General features: G+C 54.9%; 1 long non-coding RNA gene across 1 annotated transcript; it reads left to right on the top strand.

Moving 5' to 3' along the window:
• Positions 1-3112: 3112 nt before the first annotated feature.
• LOC141582827 (uncharacterized) lies at positions 3113-8651 on the top strand. The gene is made up of 3 exons (XR_012515739.1): positions 3113-3329; positions 7259-7402; positions 8357-8651. It is a non-coding gene; the product is annotated as an uncharacterized LOC141582827 (long non-coding RNA).
• The last annotated feature ends 12021 nt before the right edge of the window (positions 8652-20672 follow it).

Genomic DNA, 20672 nt, shown 5'->3' with positions numbered 1-20672 from the left:
CCAGCAACACCCTTGGGAACATTCCCAAGATAAATGAAACAGGCTCCACACAAACCCTTGCACAAGCTCGTTCCCAGTAGCACACGTCAGTCAGCAAAAGGCGGAGGCGACCCCGATGACCCTCGGCTGAGAAAGAGATGAACGCAGTGCGGCCTCCCTGAACAGCGGAACCCAGCAACCATAGAAGGCAGGGGGTGGGGGTCCCAGCAACGACAGGGCGGGCCCTCCACATACCACACATGGGAAGCCAGGCCACATGTCCCAGGATTCCATTGACAGTGGGCAGATCCACAGACAGAGAGGAGATTCCTTGTGGCCAGGCGATGAGGGGAAGAAGGGAGGCAGGTTGGTGGGGTTGGGGGGGCAAAGGGTCCAGGGTTTCTCTTAAGGTGATGAACATGTCCTAAAACTAGAATATGGTGATGGCAGCACAATTCTGTGACTGTACAAAAAACCACGGGCCTGTGCACTTTAAATGGGCGAATTCAGCGGGCACCATGGCTCATACCTGTAGTCTCAGCCCTTTGGGAGGCGAAGCGGGTAGATCATGAGGTCAGGAGTTCAAGACCAGCCTGACCGACATGGTGAAATCCTGTCTCTACTAAAAACACAAAAAAATTAGCTGGGTGTGGTGGCATGTGCCTGTAATCCCAGCTACTCAGGCTGCTGAGGCAGAGAATTGCTTGAACCTGGGGAGGGGGGCAGAGGTTGCAGTGAGCCAAGATGGCACCACAGCACTTCAGCCTGGGTGACAGAGTAAGACTCTGTCTCAGAAAATTAAATGAAATAAAGGGGGATTTTCTGCCACCCAGGATGGCCAGGCGGGGCAAGCCCCACTCTGCTACGCAGCACAGTACTTTCCTTCTCTCTTCGCCTTTCCTCTGTCCCAGCACTACGATCTCCTCCCTGCCCAGACCCCTGGGTGGGCCGCAACCTTGCCTTTTATAAAGCTCCCTACCAGCTACAAAAGGCGAGGTGCTTATCAGCCCTTATGAGGGCGCAGAGGGCGAGAGAGGACGCCGGGCAGCGCCAGCCAGAGAGACAAATTCATGCTTGGAACCGTTTGGAGGTCAGCCTGGGCCTCAAGGCAGAGGTACCTGGGGCTCTGGCAGGAAGCATCCCTCACCCTGCGGCTCACTTTAATTTCCCAGAGATAATAACACCCGCACCGAGGATCTGCCAGGCACCTGAAGACGGATGGCCAGTGTTTGCAGGGTAATAGTTTGTGTCAGAGTAAATTGGAATGTATACCCCAGGAGGCAGATAATCCCCTTCAGAACACTCCAGCCTCCCCAGGACTGGGGACGCTTTCACAGGCTGCTGGCTGAAGACATAAAGACAGCTCCTTGGAAGAACCCTGCTAGACTGAGTCCTATTTTTAATATCTTAATTGAGTCTCCAAGCCCAAGAACATGGTGGTACAACCACGTCTCCAGCCTCCACCTCCAGCTCTGGGTAGGAGAGAGGTCACTGTCACCTTCCGGAAACCCCGGGGAAAACAAACCAGGAAGGAGGGTCAGTTTCCGGGGAGGAGCCATTGTTGTTCCGGTAGTTTAGTTTTGTGTATGTTTTAAAACTCCTGAAAAGATGAGAGAAATCCAGTTGCATGTTCTCACCTCAGTTACATGAGTGGTTCCCAAATTCTTTTACTGCTTTTTGCTCCCCGAAAAACCAGCTCACAGTCTGCTTTGCGCTTGATTTAAAGGCGCTGCCAAGCTGCTGTCCTCGCCCCAGAACGGCAGTGGGACTGGATTGGGACTGTCATCTATAATGCATGGAGTCGGTGCTGGGAGCCGTGTTGGATGTGTGTGTTATCCGCTCCGGAGTGCTGTTCCCAGAGCCATTGTGCAAACATATTTACTCTGCATAAAAGAATGGGATGAAGCTGCAAAGGACGTTTGTTCATCGAAGTGGATTTAATTTTTAAACTCGCATTAGGACAGGATTAACCTTGCTGAAGGATACCGCCATGTGGATGGAATGCATAAAACTCATCTAGGGCCCAGGTTGCTACAGGGGGAGCACTGGGTGGAATTAAACATTTATTGCACATAAATACCTTCTCCTCCACCTCCCTCACCCCAGCACAGCTGCCTCTGTGTAGCGGGTTATCTGCTACAGTAGAGGGCAGAGCATGGGACCGAGCCTTTATCCGTCCTCCCAGCACCCCGATCTGGTCATGGCAGTGACAAGGGACAGCTGGGGGTGGGTGCATGGGTCTGCAGGCTCACACACGCACATGCACACACGCACACAGGTACACACGCTGTCCCTGCCTGAGTTCTTTCTTTCCTTCTACAGGGGAGTGCGCTCTCAGAGGCAGAGAGCGCCACGCCGGCCACGCCGGCCACAATCACCGCTAAGTCACCTCCGTCATACTCTGCGTTAGGGGGTCAAGTCAAGATGTGACCCACCAATCTCCAATGAAGAATCCTAGGGAAGAATCTGATTGGTGGGTCACCTGTCAATCATCACAGCTGAGGGAAGTGAGGGGCGGAGCTGCTGGGTGAAGACAGTGACCAGGACGCAGGTGGGCTGACCATCCCATCCGTTTGCCTGGATCTGTCCCAGTTTTAGCCTTGATGGCCCCATGTCCCCGGGGCAAACCAGGGTGAAGTTAGTCACTGAAGTCAGAGTCCCTCTAGAAATTTCCAAACCTATTTAGCAAATTGGGTGAGCGGGCTATCATCTGTTTCTCAAGCGCTGTCTTTGTGTGATTTGCCCAGAAATTGCTTCAATAACAGACATTTGAAAAGGAACAACAAATACAAACTGACACAAGGTCGCGAGGTGCCTCACAGTCTCCCCAGCAAAGTGCAAATTCTCCATCATCTTGTGGTCTAAACCAAGGCTGCCTTTTGGAAACTGCTGCTGATTCTCCGGCTTCGTGGAGGGCGGCGGGTTCCTCTTTTAAGCCTTGCAGCCTGGGAGCTGCATGGTTAATGTTGGGGAAATACATGCTCTGTATCGCCTACCACAGCCCCCACCCCTAGAAGTCTCCCAAGAAGAAATGGGTGGTGCGGTCCCGCCCAGCTCCTGCGCTCCTGGCAGAGGCTGTCATGGGCCCAGGGCCATCTAGACTTCTAGGTATTTTCCGCTTTCTTCCCTTGAAACAAGAGGACCAAAGGCCGAACAGCCCCAATGGCTCCTGGGATGGCCCAGACAGGCATGGAGGAAGGTGACTGGTCCCTGAGAGTGCGGATGCCCGCGGTGGCACACAGGGCTGTTTCTGCCTGGTTCCGAGCCTGCACTGGGGCCTTGGGTCTCTGCAGAGCTGGTGGCCCACAGCTGGCAGCACTGTCCAAGTGCAGGTTTCAACCATCTTCCACGTAAAGAATGTGCAAGTGACCTAACAATAGCAGCCAACCTCCAGTAAGAGCCGCCTGGGATGGCGCAGATCACCGGACCACCTTTCTCCACCTGTGTCTCATCTGCAGGGCGAGGGGGCGGGAGGGGCACTTCATTCTGCATTTTACATTTGGGGAAACTGAGGCAACCTGGAGAAAGTCACAGAGCTAAGTGGCGTGGGAGCGCATCAGGCACAGGAGGACATGTAGCTTTGCAGGAGGGAGATCTTGGGGCCCCCAGATGTCCTCATGGGGCACTCTTCGCTGGAGGCTTATCTTCCAAATTAGTCCTGCCTCCTCCAGTCAGCTCTGTGTGATTTAGCTCAGCTAACAGGATGCATACACTTACCCGATTAAAATACTTTACACCCTCATGTAAGGACCGATAAGCTTAACCTATAGGATTGGGTCTGCTGTTGGCTTTGTCCATTCTTGTCACAGGCTTCAGCTGCCATATAGACGAGGAAGTCAGGGAGGTGACTGACCAGACCATGGCACCTTCTCCCTGCCCCTGGCTGACTAGCTGGAACCTTTGCCCCTCTGCCGCTCCAAACCTGAGGCTGGAAGCTGCCTACGAGGTGTGTTCGGGATTCGGTGATGTTGCCAAGCCCTGTCTACCCAGGTGGGCTGGGTCTGCCCCTGAGTTGAAGCTCAGGACCGGCTTCAGCCAAGGCAGCGTCCAGAGGCTTTGAGAGACCCCAGGCTGGGGTGGGTGGGGTGGGCTGGCTCTCTGGGGAAGGCTGCTGTCAGGGAGCACGGGCCGCTGCACGCTCTCCCCTGGTGCCAGCAGTGATGGACGTGGTCAGGGCAGGAGCCAGACGGGGAAGAGCTGGCGGGTCAGTGTGGCCCTTCCCTGCCCTGCTCTGTGGCTGCAAATATAAACCTGGGGTCCCGCAGGGACAGGCGCTCTGCCTATCAGAGGCCTGCGGGCCCGGATTGGGTGACGCGGCTCCCTATGGCCCCGGTGTCGGGAGCACAGGATGGCCGGCCGATGCATCAAGAGGCGGAGGAGGGCGGGATGCGGCTCCCAAGGCCCTGCTGGGCACTTGGATGCTCAGCTTCCAAGCAGGTCTCGTTGCCCTCCTGCCCCGCAGGTGACAAAGCTCGTCACCCCGACAGTGGGTCACCATGGAGCCTGGCTGAGGGACCTGGGGCTGGCCTGGGTTATCAGCTGGCCTGAGCGGGTGCCGGCCCTGCCTCTCTGGGCCTCTATCTCCTGAGCCACACAGCGAGGACGAGGCCAGCTCTGCCCTGAGAGCAAAGCCGACAGCAGAGGCCACGTGCCACAGGTCTGGACTCACCGCTGACTTCGCAGGCAGGTCCCAGCCCCAGAAGCTCCTGGGACTTGCAGCTCTGTGCAGGAGCCCTCAGAGCCAAGCAGCCCGGTTCTGCCTCTCCCCAGCTTCCCCCAGAGCCTGCTGCCTCATCTGCAGGGGCAGAGAGGACCGTGATGCCCCCTACACCCACATCCAGGCTCCCCACATTCCACAGACCTGTCCACTTCACCTCCATCCACGTCCCTCTCCCCTGCTGCCACTGCCCAGGCCCAGCCACCCCACCCCTCTGCTGCTGCAGCCTGGAAGGTTGATGCCTGCTTCTCTACCCTAGACAGCGCGGCACCGCAGGGCCCAGCTATAAGACGGAGCACAAACGGTGTGTGGCGCCCCTGAACACAGGCCCTCCCCGCTGTCCGCCGCAGCGAGAGGCAGATGGCCCTCCTCACGGCCTCCAGGCCCTGTGTGCTCTGGGCCCTCGTGGTCTGGCCACATTCATGCCCAACTCATTGTGTGAGTGCCAGGCACAGCCCTCTCTGGGGCACTCACCCCGCCACCCCCGGGCCTCCCAGGGCCAGAGCCTCTACCCTGGACACTTGTATTTGCCTATAACTGCCCTGCCACTCACCTTCCAGCTTGTCTTCCCGGACAGTCACGCCCTTCTCGTCTCCCCCACCCCCGGCAGGGCACGCTGCACCTTCTGAATCTCCCCGTGGCCCTGGGACCCTTTCACTCAGCTCTCGGCACACAGAGGCCAGGTGCTCAGGGACTGCGTCGCCTTCCTGAGCCATGTACCTGCAGCACCTGGCGCGGGGCTGGGTGCATCACTGAGCCACAACCCCTCCTGAATGAAGGCTGAACGGGTAAGTGAATGAACACAGGCAGGTCTCCGTAGGTCCTTCCAGCCCTGGAACTGACATGGGGGCGTGATTAATGCCAGGGGGCGATTTTCTTGCTCTAGAGGCAGATGGGAGGAATGGAGACAGAGCCCTGCGTGCGGGCAGTCAGCCGGCACTGGGAGTGGATGGTGGCTTGGGTTGGGGGGTGGCCTTTGAGACACTCCCTGGGGCTCACTGGGGAGATGGATGAGTAAATGTCAGTCCGAGTCCTGTGATGAGGGCTCTGCCAGGGGAAGCCCCCAGTATCACGGAGACAAGACAAGGGTGTCCCCCATGGGAGGACGGACATCGACGGGGTGGCAGGTGGGGGCGTGGCATCCATCATGGCCCGGGTTGGGGTCCTCAGCACTTCAAGCTCTGGAGACAAGCCCAGAGCCCTGGAAAGGGAACCTCCCATCAGCCCACAGGGGCCTGGCCGGCCGTCCAAGACAGACATCTGGGCTCCTTCTATGTGAACCGAGGGGTGGACGCTCAGCTGCTCCGGGTGGGGGCTGGTCCAGGCCCCATCCCAGTCCTGGCTGTCCACACAGAACGTGGCCCCCAGGCCCCACGACTAGCACATCATCCTTCAAGAGGTCCTGTTCTCCGTGAGACAGAGGCCTCTGGACACAGCCCGAGGTGCTCACAGTGAAACAGGACTCTAATCACAGTGAGGCACCAAGCGAACGTCAGCTTCCATCCTGAGGCCTGCTGGCTTCTCTCTCTCAGCGGACCGTGCTCCCATCAGCCTCCGTGCACCATCCCACATGGCCTCAGCCGCCTTTCGCTCCGCATCCAGGAGCAGGAGTGTCCGGGGTGGAGGCTCTGCAGTCCCACAGGCTGTGGGGCGGTCCGTGCCAGGAGGAAGGACCCCCACCCGCACTGCCGTGTGCCTGCCCAGGGGTGGAGACAGCTGCACAGTTCACAGAGAGGACAGCAGCCCCGTGCCAGGCTGCCAGGGCCCACCGTGACCTCCTGTCCTCGGCATCCTCTGCTGGCCCCTCCTGCTCCTCCCGGGCAGTCCTGGTGCCCTCGCCGTCTTTCCTGAAAGGCCTGGCATCCACTCAGCACAGCCTCACTGAGCACCCAGCATGGGCCTCATGTGCCCCAGAAACACAGTCTGGAACACAGCAGCGAGTTCCCTCTCAGGAGCTTCCCCATCTTTCCCTGGGTGAGGAGAGGGAGCTCAGCACTGTGGCGTGCCCTGTGTCAGGCGGCGAGCAACTTGAAGGAAAGCTAAGTGGGGTGGTGGTGGGGAGGGTCGGCAGGGGGCACTATCTCAGGGGTCTCTGTAGGGCCCTCGGAGCAGAAGCCCGTGGCTGTGGCTTGTAGCGCACCCACCCTTGTGGCAGCCCCTTGCCGGTTCTGCAGACCAAAGAAGGTTCAGAGAGGCTGAGTGGCTGGCAAGAGAACACACAGCAGCTAGTGGCAGGAGCTGAGCCCCATATTCCCTTGGCAGCTCTGCCCTTCGAAGCCCTTCCCATCTCTGTGTCCAGAGACGGTCAAGTCCGATGGCTGTGTTCAGGAGGACCCTGGCCAGGTGGCATAATTACACGCCCAGGAAAAAACGACAGAAAATAGAGATTCCGAGATGCTAGCAGCCGGCGTGGCTCTCTCCACTGCTTCGTGTTATTTATTCCTTACTTTCCAAACTTTATGCAGTGAGAATTTATGACTTTAATTAGCAGGTGCAAAAAACAGAAACACACAAAAAACCCTGTGTGGGCTGTAAGACTAGTTCAAATGTCTTCTTTTCTAGAACGGGGACGGCCAGGAAGACATCTGGGCGTGAAAGTGTCCCTGCAAGCTTTAACAGGTGCTACAGGATGGCAGACAAGCAGGAGGAGGACTGCCCCAGGCAGGCTGGACCCCGTCACAGCTGCGGGGAACAGTGAGCCTGCAGGTCAGTGACGAGCAGCCCTTTACAAAGAACGGTGACCCACATGGTCGTGGACAAGGCGGCAGATAAGCAAGCCTGAGTGTCCAGGGGCCATGGCCTCAGTAAGGGTCAGCAGGGAAGTCCCCTGTTCCTAAGGCTCCCTGGTGACCGGGGCTGGAGCCAGAGCACACAGTGGGCTGAACTCCCCAGAGGGTCCTAGCCGGGACCACACAGGCCAGCTTCCCGGCAAGACCATGCTCCCTGCCCCACCCTGGCCCTTGGGGCCAAGGACTCCCTTCCAGTAGGCTTGGGAGGAAACAGAATCAAGTTCAATTTTTAAATCACAAAATTAGAGCCATTTCTGCCTCTCCCTGGCCCGTTCCCTCGGGAGCTGCGAGGCGTCTCTCCTTTTGCTCTCTCTCCTTCCATAAAGACACTCCGAGCCTTTCCGCTGCTGCAGAGAGAGCTTTGATTCTTTGCCGAGAATCTGTACCGTGGGCTCCAAACGGCAGCGTTTCTCCGGAGAGGAGCAGGAGGAGGATCATTTTGTCGACGGCGGATAATTAAGTCACCGCGCAGAGAGGGAGCATGCGTTGTCGGATGATGAATCCCCAGGACGGTGGGACATTTTTCATCTTCAGATATCTCCTTGGTTGTTCATGAATCATCTCAGCTCCTGGGAGAGAAGCGCTGGTGCTCGCCCTAAGAGCGAGGGAAACTGAGTCAGCCGTGCCCCCCGCCCCCACCACGCGGCGCAGAGTGGAAGCAGCCTCGGGGGGACGCGAGCTGGGGGGCCGTGGGCTTTCTCCCCAGGCGTCTCGACCACGTGGCTTCCTGCCTCCCCACCTCATCTGGGCAGGAATTCAGGAATCAATAAAAATGTTATTTTTAATACATCAAGAAAAAAGCCCCCGTGCTCTGCTCGGCGCAGGCTGCGTGGACTGCCTGCTGCACCCGCTTTTGTTCTGTTTTCCTCAGGTATCTGCCCGTGTCCAGCTCCCAGCCTCCCTCGGACACAGATCGCCTTGCCATTTTCTCAGCGAGCAGTTTGCAGCAAAGTGCTATTCTGCTCTCAAACGCTTTCCTTCCCAATTGGGACAAACGGCTGTGAATAAGGCGCACCCTGTTTTGCATTCAAATGGCCGTGAAAGTTTCGCGGCTGTAAATAATATGCTCTTGCTGCTCAAGACAGAAGTATTATTACTTTTCCCTCAGTTCTTGGAACCGGTGATAAATTAAACATTTCTTTTGCCCCCGCCCCTGGCAGCCGGCAGGCAAGGGGCAAAGCTGATTGCTCTGCCTCTGCCCCTACCCATGTGCCCGGAGGCCAGGAGAGGAACACGGCAACAGTGACTTGCCCGGGGCACTGGCACATGTGGGGGGAGCAGGTGCAAATGGGGGAGGGGCACATGCAGGAGCCACACTTAGTTCTGAGACAGGGCTTCTCCTTGGTGTATTCTCTGGACAATCTTCCAATAATGAAGAGAGCTTACCCTCAGAGCTCAGAGGCTGGCGTTTGACACGGAGGGAAACTGAGGCACAGAGGAGGTCTCTGGAGGGACTCTGTCTCCACACACTGCTCTCTCTCCACAGGCCACTCTGGGTCAGGTCCTGGGAAGTGGTGTTTTTCCTCTGGGGCGGGTGCTGCGCGTGCGGAGGCTGGAGAGCCTAGCCCCCGGGCCCTTCCAGGTGGACACGGAGGGCCCCGTGCCTCTTGGACTTAAACAGTGAGCCTCGCAGGTGCCCTGGCCTGACTCACATTCCCACTGGAAGGGCATGAGCACCTCCTCGGAGCCTCAGTTTCCTCACCTGCAAATGATCTTGAAGATGTTCGAACGCCTTCTTCTTTCCCGAGGTCCTGAAAATGGCTGGGGGAGGTCCGGGGCGGGAGGGTTAAGGGAGGCACATGGGATCCGCTGTGGCGCAGGCCACAGTGTCTGCAGGGTATCCCGCCCAGACTGCCCACCGAGAGCTGCCGTGCACAGGTGGGTGGCAGAGGCTCCAGCCCTGCTTGAGCCCGCAGGCACACTTTCTCACACGGATCCTGACACAGCCCCTCGTGTGAGCAGGGATGGCGGGGGACTCATGCCCACCTGCCCCGCAGCACCCTCCGCCCCGTCCTGCCTCCACCCTGTCTGCCTTGCACAGGTGCACCAAGGACAGGTGGGTGGAGGATGCTCCCAGCCTCACCTCCCAGCTCTGGAGGAGGGAAGGAGGCCCCTACTGTTTCCTACTGGACCAGGGCTCTCAGACGAGCCTGCCACACGACGAGAGTCCGGGGCTGCTGGGGGCATCGCAGCTGAGACGGAAGAAGCCAGGCGCTCAGCATACAGGCCCCCAGGTTACTCCAGGGGCTGGCCTGGGGCCTGGTCTGGCGGGGATGGGTTCCTCCCTCTCCCCATCCCCAGCCCAGCCCGCCCCTCCAGGTGGAGGTGAGAATAAGATGCCCACCCCCAACCATGGAGAGCCTTTTTCTGTAGCAGTGCAGGGGTGAGAGCTGGGGGAGACAGCACTTTGTCTAATAAGAGGAATCCATCTAGCTGGATAAACCGCCTTTCCCTCTGGAGCCCTGCGGCTCGGCTCTGGGAGCAGGGCCTGGCCCGGCCTGCAAGCCTCGCCTCCTCCCAGCCCCACCCTGGCTTTTGTCTTTTGTCCCTGGTGCCTGGCTGCCTTCTGTACTTGCTTCTTTCTGCTGCTCGCTGGCTAATAGGACTGAGCAGAGGGGCGCCGGGAGAGCCTCAGCCCGGCCAGGTGGGGGGGAGGGGGCGGGTCTCACTTCTCCTCTGCCGGGAGCTGACTGAGTGCCGGGTGTTTGGCTTCAGAGACACGTCCCCGTGGCTTTGCTGTCCACCTCCGTTCTGGGACTGGGTTGTTGACTTATTTCCAAGGTTTGCCGTCCCTCCTGCTAAGGGGTTTGCTGGAGCACAGGTCCCCGGCGCCCCGGACCCAGCGTGTCAGGAACGGGGTATCAGAGACACTAATACAGTCAGGGTCAGCTCATCTCATCCAGCCTCACAGCCCTGAGCACTGCAATACCGAATTGCAATTTAAAGACAGGGAAACTGAGGCCCAGAGACTGCAGAGACAGGAAATGAGTGGAGGCTGAGGCTGAACTGGACCCAGATCCTCTTGTTCTCACAGCTGGGCTTGTCCCGAGGCTGCGTGCTGCCCCTGGGAATTCCTTGGTTGGAGAACCCCTCCCTGTCCCTCCCTGCTCCCCTGGCTTGGACACAGGGCACCCCTGCTCATGCCTGAAATTCCACCCTTAGCCACCCCCACCCGTTCAGTGTTGCCCTCACACCTCCTCCTGAGGGACACGGAAACCCTGCCCCGTAGGTGCCCTCACCGCGGGTTTCCCTACCTGGCAGGCTGGGAATATTTTGGGACAGGTGGTGGGGGAGAACCAGCGAGCAGGGACCGCAGGAGGAAGAAAGCCAGCAGGTGAGCAGGTGGACGGAACCTCCCCCGTGCCGCCTCGCACACATTCACACCAGACACACACAGACACAGACACACACAGACACATTCACACAAGACACATACACAGACACATTCACACCAGACACATGCACAGACACACAGACACATTCACACCACACACATTCACACCAGACACATGCACAGACACACAGACACACAGACACATTCATACCACACACATTCACACCAGACACACACACATTCACACCAGACACACAGACACAGGCACACACAGACACATTCACACCAGACACACACACAGACACATTCACACCAGATACACACATAGAGACACACACAGACACATTCACACCAGACACACACAGACACACTCACACGGGACACACACATATTCATACCAGACACATTCACATCAGACACACACAGACACAGGCACACCCCTGCACACAGCCACTGTAATCTCTCACACACTCATGCCTGGCACACCACTTTGCACGCTCACACTTGCTCACCCCACACTCCCCCACTTCCTCGCCCACTTTCTCTCCTGGTCCTACAGCACATGTTCCCAGTAGCTCGCTGGGGGGCCAGGCGGAGCCAGCCAGGCCTGCGGCCATCCCGGCCCGCAGGGCGATGCCATATGCCCAGAGCAGCGGGCGTGGGTGGCAGAGCCTGGAGCTCCCAGAGTCAGCGGCCCACGGCGTCACCTCCAGCCAGGAGGGTGCAGAAATCTCCCCCCCCCAGCAGAGGCCCCAGCCATCTGTCTCTGAGGACGCTGGGGGCAGCCGGGCTGTGCCGCTCTGGGGCTGTGCTACCTGACTGATGGCGGTGTTGACCACCCACGTTTGTTCCACAGGCTGCACCTTCCACATCCTTCCCCACCCCAGCAGCCTCGGGAAGGCAGGCTGGGGGTCCCTGCCTGACAGGTGAGGATGAAGGAAGGGAGCCTGGCGCTCTCTCTGAGCACCGCCCCAGCCCGGCTGCGCGTCAGGACCCCACACTGGTCTCTTACATTCAGAAGCTGAGCCCTACCCCAAACCCAGCTATCGACCTCTCTGGGAGCAGCACCAACAGGGCAGAGGGCGTGGGTTCCCTTAGAATGTGCTAGAAGGCTTGTCCTGCAAGAGGAGCCCCCTTGGGTGTCCATGCCCCTACGCAGCCTGGCACCGTCCACCCACTCACTTGCAGGTCACCCTAGTTTCTCAGCGGCTCAGCTATTGTAACACTGACGCCACCTCCATGGGGTCACTTGGAGGATTCAGCTCAGAATTGGACAGGAGAGTCCTGCTCTGCCTGGCATAGCTGTAGACTCTTGTCACCTGCAGCTACATGAGATGCTAAGGTTCAAACCAATCTTCCTGGCCCAAAAGGCAGAGTTCACTCCACTACCCCTTCTACTGGGCTCTCAGCCAGCGGGGTCAGGGCGGCCAGGCCAATTAGTCTCATTTCCAGAGGAGGTGAGAGGCAGTGTGAAGGCCACGGACAGCAAGCCAAGGGGCCACAGCACAGCCTCTGGTCATCCCTGACACCCGTGCACCTCCCACAGGCTCCCCAGGGAATCCGAGGCAGAGTTCACCCCACTCCCAGGGTGCTCACCTGTGACCCCTCACCTCTGCACCTGCCCTGGGTGTCTGCAGCCCTGACCCTGGCCTGGCACTGCTGGTGGACAGGGTGCAGCCAGCACAGCTCCATGGGAGCGAGAAGCCCATCACTGGCCACCCACGGGTGTCCTCTGCTTTCTGGAGCAGCGTCCAGGCTTCCCTTCACGTCCTTGGAATCTACGTGGGCCTGACCCACACACTCACTCCCGGCCCAGGCGCTCTGTACACATTGAACGCCGTGCTGTTAATCGAGGTTACACTACAAATTGAATCTGTGGCCAGGAAATGGATTTGTTTGGTTACGTGCTGTTACGATAGATACGGGCTTTTGTCTGCAGCTCCTGGCTCGTAACTCCCATAGCCCTTGTTCCCATGTTAGAATGTTGGGGGTGTTGGGCCTCATGGGCAGCCTCTGCCTTCTCCTGCCCTCCTTTAGCCTGCCCCAAGGTGGCACCCCAACTTTCTCTGGCCTTTCTGATTATGAGAGGGTCCCATCCTATGCCATGGGAGAAGGAATGCTGACATCCTGAAGCTTCCGTAAAAAGCCCAGAGGACGGGGTCCAGTGAGGTTCTCGGAGGGTGGCGCGCCCAGGAAGGATGCGGAAGCTCTGAAGCACCCCCTCCACTTGGCCTACAGGTCTCTTCACCCGTGTCCTTTGCAATATTCTTTTAAACTGATCTGTAAACGTAAGTGTTTGCCTGAGCTCTGTGAGCTGCCCCAGCAAATGGAAAGACTCGGAAAGAGGGGCTCAGGGACGCCACCTTGAAGCCGACCTGTTAGAAGTCCCGAAGGCCCAGGCTTTCGGCTGGTGAGGGCCAGGGCAGCCTGGGGTAACAGAGGTCTCCTTCCGTGTGGATGATCGTGTGCTGTGAGAGCAGAGGAGAAGCGTGGCTCAGACAAGGCACAAGATGCCAACCACACGACTGGGCACAACCTCCCGGTCCCAGGCCCTTCCTCACCCACTGGGCGATCCTGAGATCAACGCTGTAGCCTGAGCCAGAGCCCAGAACGGGGCTGGGTGCGCGGGCAAACGCTGAGAAACGTGAGCGCGTCTGTGAGGCAGAAGACACGGCAAACGGCGGGCCACGTCTGTGGTGCCACGCCCCAGTGAGGCTTCGGGTGCAACGACCCTCTTAGTTTTCTGATTATAAAGGCCCTGCATACTCAGTAAGGAGTTGGAGAAATACAGAAAATTTAAAGAACATGAAGAACTGCCCGGAAATAACAACTGTGAGCGTTTCAGAGGCGCCCCGTCCTTTTCCTGTAGACAGTGGCACAGCCACACCGGGCCTTGCTGGGGTCCTGGAACACGAGAGCGTCCACTGCCACCCCGACTCACGCCTGTTCTCAGCTGAGCTCTCACGCCAACCACAACCCCACTCCTCCCTGATGACAGCCGGCCAGTCCGCCAGGATATTCCTCCGGGGCTCAGGGGAGCCCCCCGCTGAGTCCCCAACCTGCAGTGACTCAGGTACTCCTGGCCTCCAGTCAACAATTAGACCCGTCATGCCGGGGCAGAGCAGGGAGCCCCGACGTGGGGTTGAGCCTGCAAGGGTTCTTCACTTGGCCCAGGAAAAGCCTGCGGTGGGGTGGCAGGAACGGCCTTATTGACCGGGCAGCGTTGCAGCTCCGTGACAGCCCCTGCAGGGCAGGGCTACCCCACAGGCAGTGAGCCCACAGGAGCAGCTCAGGGTGCTTCGGTAGTCACATCCATATCTACTTCTAATTACATGCAGATTAAGGGGACGCTTATGCGGAAATTTCTAGATCCTGGGGTTACTGCCATGGAAAGAGGAGGGAAGGCCCAGGTGTTGCCATGGCAACAGTCAACTCACCTGGCACACTGGGGGCGTGTCTTATGGAAAGGTGCTTCCACTCGATCCCTATTTTAGCTGGTCCTCCATTTGGTCCAGTGTCTGAGCCCCGCCTCTGGGGTGGAGTTCCACCTCTCTGCTGTGATACGGGTGGGAAACAGAGTCCCTGGTGCACTTAGCTGAAGGTCACATCCTGCCGGGAAAGCTAAGACCAAACCCGGCTGTCTGATTTCTGAAGCTGAGTTTTAATCCCTTGGCTCTCTGGCTCCCTTCTGGTCCTAGAGGCTGATGGGAGGGGGCGAATATTTCGTGACCTTTAGGCCACACTTGTAGAGGGGTGTGCACGTGGGAGGAACCGAGGCCAGGTTCCGGCTCTGGCTAGGGGCCTACCCAGGCCCTGAGGTTGCTCCAGCGGCAACCCCGTGGCTCACTGCTGTGATACGGCTGCGTGTGTGCTTAAGGGAACATTCTAGGGTGGTGGCAATATGCCGTAATTTGGGGGTTTTAGGGGGCTAGTTACATGAGTGCCTATGATTGTTAAAATTTACTAAACTAAGATCTGTGGTTTTATTGTATTCAGTTGTATCTCAAATAGAAAAGGACCAGAATGTACCTTGTGTCGGGCAAACCCGTGCCACGCGCCCAGCCCGGCTGCTGCTCTGTGACTGGCCTCCGCTCATGCCCTGCAAGTCCTCACCTGAAGATTCAGCCTGCTTGGTTCACCGTGCTCAGGTGTCTACACCACGGGTCAGCTGAGATCTGGACCATGGGTAGGCACAGAATCTTTCTGGGTTATTGTGATTCTTTAAACAGCTTGATTGAGCTATAATTCACTTACTATCAAATTTACACATTGGAAATGCACAACTCAGTGGTTTTTAGTAACTGTCTCCACAGAGCTGTGAGAAAACATTGTCCCCTCCAAAAGAGGGTCTGCGTTTATTGACCCCAGGCTGCCACCGGTCTCCTTCCTGTCTCTATGGATTTGTTGATTCTGGACATTTTGTACAAATGGAATCAGACAATGGATGCTCTCGGTGACTGGCTTCTCCACTTAGCAGAATGTGTTCAAGCTTCATCCACGTCGAGGCACACAGCCATACTCCATTCTTTTTTGCTGCCTGCATAGTACTCCATGGTTGCTGAGTAATGTTCCGCGATATTACTTCTCAGTTCATGGATGTTTGGGTTGTTTCCACTCTCTGGCTGTTAAGATCTAATGTTGCTGTGAAATTCATGTACCAGTTTATGCGAACCTATTTCCAATTTTCATGGGTGTATACCTAGGGGTGCAATTGCTGGGTCATATAGTAACTGGATAGTTAATCTCTTGGTGAACTGCCAGGCTGGTTTCAAATCAGCTGCATGATTTCGCATCCCATCAGCAGCATGTGAAAGTTCCAATTCCTCTTCATCTTTGCCAACACTTGTTATTATCTGTCTTCATGACTGTAGCCATGCTGGTGGATGTGAAGGGGAATCTTGCTGTGACTCTGATTTGCATTTCTCTGACGGCTAAACCAGCTGAGCATCTTTTCATGTGCTTATTGGCCATTTGTGTACCTTCTTTGGAGAAATGTCTATTCAAGTCTTTTGCCCCTTTAAAAAAATTAAGTTCTCTGTCTTTTAATTATTGCATAGAGAGTTCTTTATTCTAGATACAAGTCCCTCATCAGATAGACGACTTATAACAATTTTCTCCCATTTTGTCAGTTGTCTTTTCAATTTTTTGTGTCTTGAAGCCCAAAAGCTTTTAATTTTAATGAAGTCCAATTCATCTTTTTTTCCTTGTGCTTTTGATTTCACATCTAAGAAATGTGTTGAGGAACATAATGTCACAAAGATTTATGCCTGTTTTTTCTAAGAGCTTTTATAGTTTTAGCTCTTACATTTAGATCTTTTACCTTTTGTGTGTGTGTGTGTGATGAGTCTTGCTCCAGCCCAACCTGGAGTGCAGTGCGATCTCGGTTCACTGCAACCTCCACTTCCTGGGTTCAAGCAATTCTCCTCCTCAGCCTCCCAAGTAGCTGGGACTATAGGTGTGTGCCACCATGCCCAGCTAATTTTTGGATTTTTAGTAGTTACAAGGTTTTGCCATGTTGGCCAAGCTGGTCTTGAACTCCTGACTTTAGGCGATCTGCCTGCCTCGGCCTCCCAAAGTGCTGGGATTACAGGCATGAGCCACCATGCCTGGCCTAATCTTTGATTTATTTGAATTAATTTTTATATATGGATAATTTTTGAATATGCATGTGGATATTCTGTTATCCCGGCACCATTTTGTTGAAAAGGCTGTTTTCCCCTATTGAATGGTCTTGGCACCCTTATCAAAAATCAATAAGCCATAGATGTGACGGTTTATTTCCAGACTCTCAGTTCTATTCCACTGATCCGTACATCTATTCTTATGCCAGTAAACACTGTCTTTACTGATGTCTTGTAGCGGGTTTTGAAATCAGGAAGTGTGAGTCCTTCAACTTTGTTCTACTCAAGAATATTTTGGGTGCTCTGGATATCTTGGGTTTCCATATGAACTTTAGGATAAGCCTGTTTATTTCTACCAAAAAAGTCAGGCAGAATTTTGACAGCAGTCACATCAAATCTGTAGGTAAATGTGGGGGCACACCACCGTCATAACAACAGCAAGTCACCCCCTTCAAGAATGTGGGATAGCGCTCTGTTTATCTAGTCTTGAAACATTTCTGTTAACAACCTTTTGTAGCTTTCAGTGTGCAAGTCTTGGGCTTCTTTTGTTAAATTTATCCCTAGGTATTTTATTCTTTTTCATACAATTATAAGTGGAAATTTCTTTAAGTTTCATTTTCGGATTGTTTGTCACAAGTGTGTAGAAATAAAGTTGATGTTTGCGTATCAATCTTGTATCCTGCCACGTTGCCGAACTTGTTTATTTGTTCTGAAAGTTTTTTTATGGATTTCTTGGGAAGATCATGTCATTTGCACATTGAGGTGGTTTTTCCTTTCCTATCTGGATATCTTTAGCTTCTTTTTCCTGACTGTTTGGCTAGAACCCTCATGTTGAATAGAAGTAGGGGGAAGGAACGTCCCCGTCATGTTTCTGATCAGAGGTAGAAAGCTTTTCCAGTGCTTCCGAATTAAGTATGAAGTTAGCTGTGGACATGACGGGCACTCTGCGTATTTTTAGACGGTGCCGAAGCAAAGCCCTCCTGTGCTCTCAGCAGACCCGTGAGTAGCCGTGAACTCCAGCATCCTCCGCTTTCTCTGCTCCCTTCATGCTCGTCCTCCACCCTCCTCTGCACTGACTCCTCAGGACTGCAGACAAAACCCCCAGCTGCTTCCCACCCACTCTCAATGCATCAGCTAAAGTTGGAATCTCAGCACCAAACCAGAGCCCTTTGTGTCTAAGGCCCCGTGGCACAATCATCTCCAACACAGTCGTTACGATGAGACCTTAAGGCGTGAACAAGCACTATGCAAATGCCCAAAAATGTATTCAGATGTCACCTACCTTTGTACTTTCTGCTGTCACAAATCCTTTAGAAGTGTGACGTTGGGTGGGTGGATGAATGGATGAAGATAGGAGATGCTTTCTGATTTAACAACCATCAAGCGTCAGGAAATACGGTCTGAGAGTAGCACTGATTCTGGCAGCGATTTTGTAACAACTCATGCAAAGTTCATTCATTCAATAAATGCTTACTGAGCTCCTTTATGCACCTGGCACTGGGGAGAAAAGAATGATGAAGACACAGAAGCCCCGCCCTCTGACACCTAAGCCTGGTGAATTCAGGGAGATGCATCCAGTGGCCCTGCCGGAGACTGGGCATGAGGAGGCTAGGCTATCTGTCCTAGTGGTCTGAGCCAGAATGTGGCAGACTTCTCCCAAGCTGAGCGAGTGTGTCCAGAAGGCTAGCATTACCAGGGACCCCACCATGCAGCCAGGGCTTAGAGCGCCCTGAAGTCTGAGCTCGGGACCCGCATTTCAGAGCAGAGGGAAGGCAGCTGGCAGAGTGAGGGAAGTAAGGAGAATCCACGCTCACTTTTGTCTCCCTCTATGTGACCCTGAGCCTGGGGCAAGAGTGGCAGGTGCCACAGCTGGACAACAGGGGTTCCAGACCACACCTTCTGTCACTATGGGAGCCATCATGTCAGAAGAAGGTGATGGTTAACGCACAAATATGTGTCTTCTCCATTGGTCTGGTCTTTAACCAGCCTCTAGATTCATAACACCCTATTCAGTACAGGGTTTTCGGATGGAGCTTCAATAATGCAGGTGCACACACACACCTTGTGAATGAGGCTGATCCTGGAGCAGTGATGAGTGAGGCTTGCTTGGAAGGCAGGGCTCGGCTGACAGCTGTGGGCCCTGCAGTGACTCCTCTCTGTGCTCAGGAGGCCCCAGGAGCCTCCAGCTCTGCGCCCTCTCCTCAGATGCAATGCACAGTGCAGAGTGGCAGCTCTCCTGTCCCTCTGACTCAGTTGGTCCCAGCATGGCCAGCCAGCTGGGGGCCACCACGGGCTTCTGTGCCACAGTAGCATCTCTCCTCGCCTTGCCCTTCGCTGTGGAAGGAGCTCCCTAAAGGAGACTGTGGCCTGGGCCAGGGACATCTGTGCCATCACATGGCTGTACCATCTCCCTGGGCAGCCCAGACTGGCAAGAGAGGGGCTGCCCACTTTGGAAGCGTGACACCTACAGGACACATGTGCTCCAGTACATGGTCTTCAGGCCACCCGACTTGGACCTCCTTTCAAACTGTACTGCACCGGGAATTCCTTCCCCACAGTGGGGCTCACGCTCACCACCGGCCCCCGGCAAGGTGGGATCATACTTTCTGGGCTCCTTTTCTCCTCCAGCAACTGCAGAGAATGAACAAGAAAGAATCTAGAAGGTACAGCTGGAGGTGCCATTTTTCCTAGCATGGTGTTAAACATTTTTGATAGGGCTGCAGTAAACTTTCCATCTGTGTGTGTCTCTCGCTATGTGTCTATCTGTTCGTGTGTGTTGTGTGTATGTGTGTCTTTTTGCACATGCGTGTGTCTGTGCACGTGTGTGTCTGTTTTTATATGTGTCTGTATGTCCACGTGTATTCATATGTATGCATGTGTTGCTGTGTATTTGTGTGCACATATATGTGTCTATGTGTCTGTGTGTGTATGTGTCTAAGTCTCTGTTTCTGTATGTGTCTGTGTCTGTGTGTGTATATCTATGCCTCTGTGTGTGTCTGTGTATATCTGTGTGTGTCTGTGGGTATATCTGTGTGTTTTGTGTGTATTTCTATGTGTCTGTGTCTGTGTGCCTGTGTGTCTGTATTTCTATATGTGTCTGTGTCTGTTTCTGTGTGTATCTCTCTGTGTCTGTGTCTCTCTGTATGTGTCTGTGTGTATCTGTGTGTATCTCCATGTGTGTCTGTGTCTGTGCACATGTGTGTCTGTGTGTATCCCTGTGTGTCTGTGTCTATGTGTATTTCCATGTGTCTATGTGCATGTGTGTCTCTGTGTATTTCTGTGTGTCTGTGTCTGTGTGTGTGTGTCCGTGTGTTTTTCTGTGTGTGTCTGTGTCTGTGTGCATGTGTGTCTGTGTATATTTCTGTGTGTGTCTGTGTCTGTGTGCATGTGTGTCTGTGTGTATTTCTGTGTGTGTCTGTGTCTGTGTGCATGTGTGTCTGTGTGTTTTTCTGTGTGTGTCTGTATCTGTGTGCAGGTGTGTCTGTGTGCATTTGTGTCTGTATTTCTGTGTGTGTCTGTGTCTGTGTGCATGTGTGTCTGTGTGTATTTCTGTGTGTGTCTGTGTCTGTGTGCATGTGTGTCTGTGTGTATTTCTGTGTGTGTCTGTGTCTGTGTGCATGTGTGTCTGTGTGTATTTCTGTGTGTGTCTGTGTCTGTGTGCATGTGTGTCTGTGTGTATTTCTGTGTCTCTGTGTCTGTGTGCATGTGTGTCTGTGTATATTTCTGTGTGTGTCTGTGTGTGCATGTGTGTCTGTGTGTATTTCTGTGTGTGTCTGTGTCTGTGTGCATGTGTGTCTGTGTGTATTTCTGTGTGTGTCTGTGTGCATGTGTGTCTGTGTGTATTTCTGTGTCTCTGTGTCTGTGTGCATGTGTGTCTGTGTGTTTTTCTGTGTGTGTCTGTATCTGTGTGCAGGTGTGTCTGTGTGCATTTGTGTCTGTATTTCTGTGTGTGTCTGTGTGTGTTTGTGCATGTGCACAGATGGATGCTCCAGTCACTGAGCCCAGCCCTTGGGGCACAGAAACCTTCGTCCACAGGGGTTTGGTCTCTGCCTCCTAAAGGGTACGGCAGATGTCTATGAGTTTTGTGGGTGTCCCTGTGTGATCCCCTCACTGGCAAGTCTGTCTGGCCGCAGACATTGCTGCTATCCTCCTGGCGACTGCTGCAAACCACAAAGAGCCTCTTTCTTATCCTTTGGGAGCAGGGGAACAGGGCTTCCCTACACAGGGATTAG

This window comes from Saimiri boliviensis, chromosome 2 (assembly GCF_048565385.1).
Source record: "Saimiri boliviensis isolate mSaiBol1 chromosome 2, mSaiBol1.pri, whole genome shotgun sequence".
In the NCBI taxonomy this organism is placed as follows: Eukaryota; Metazoa; Chordata; class Mammalia; order Primates; family Cebidae; genus Saimiri; species Saimiri boliviensis.
The sequence above is the reverse complement of the archived record's forward strand: the minus strand, read 5'-3'. Positions and strand labels throughout refer to the sequence as shown.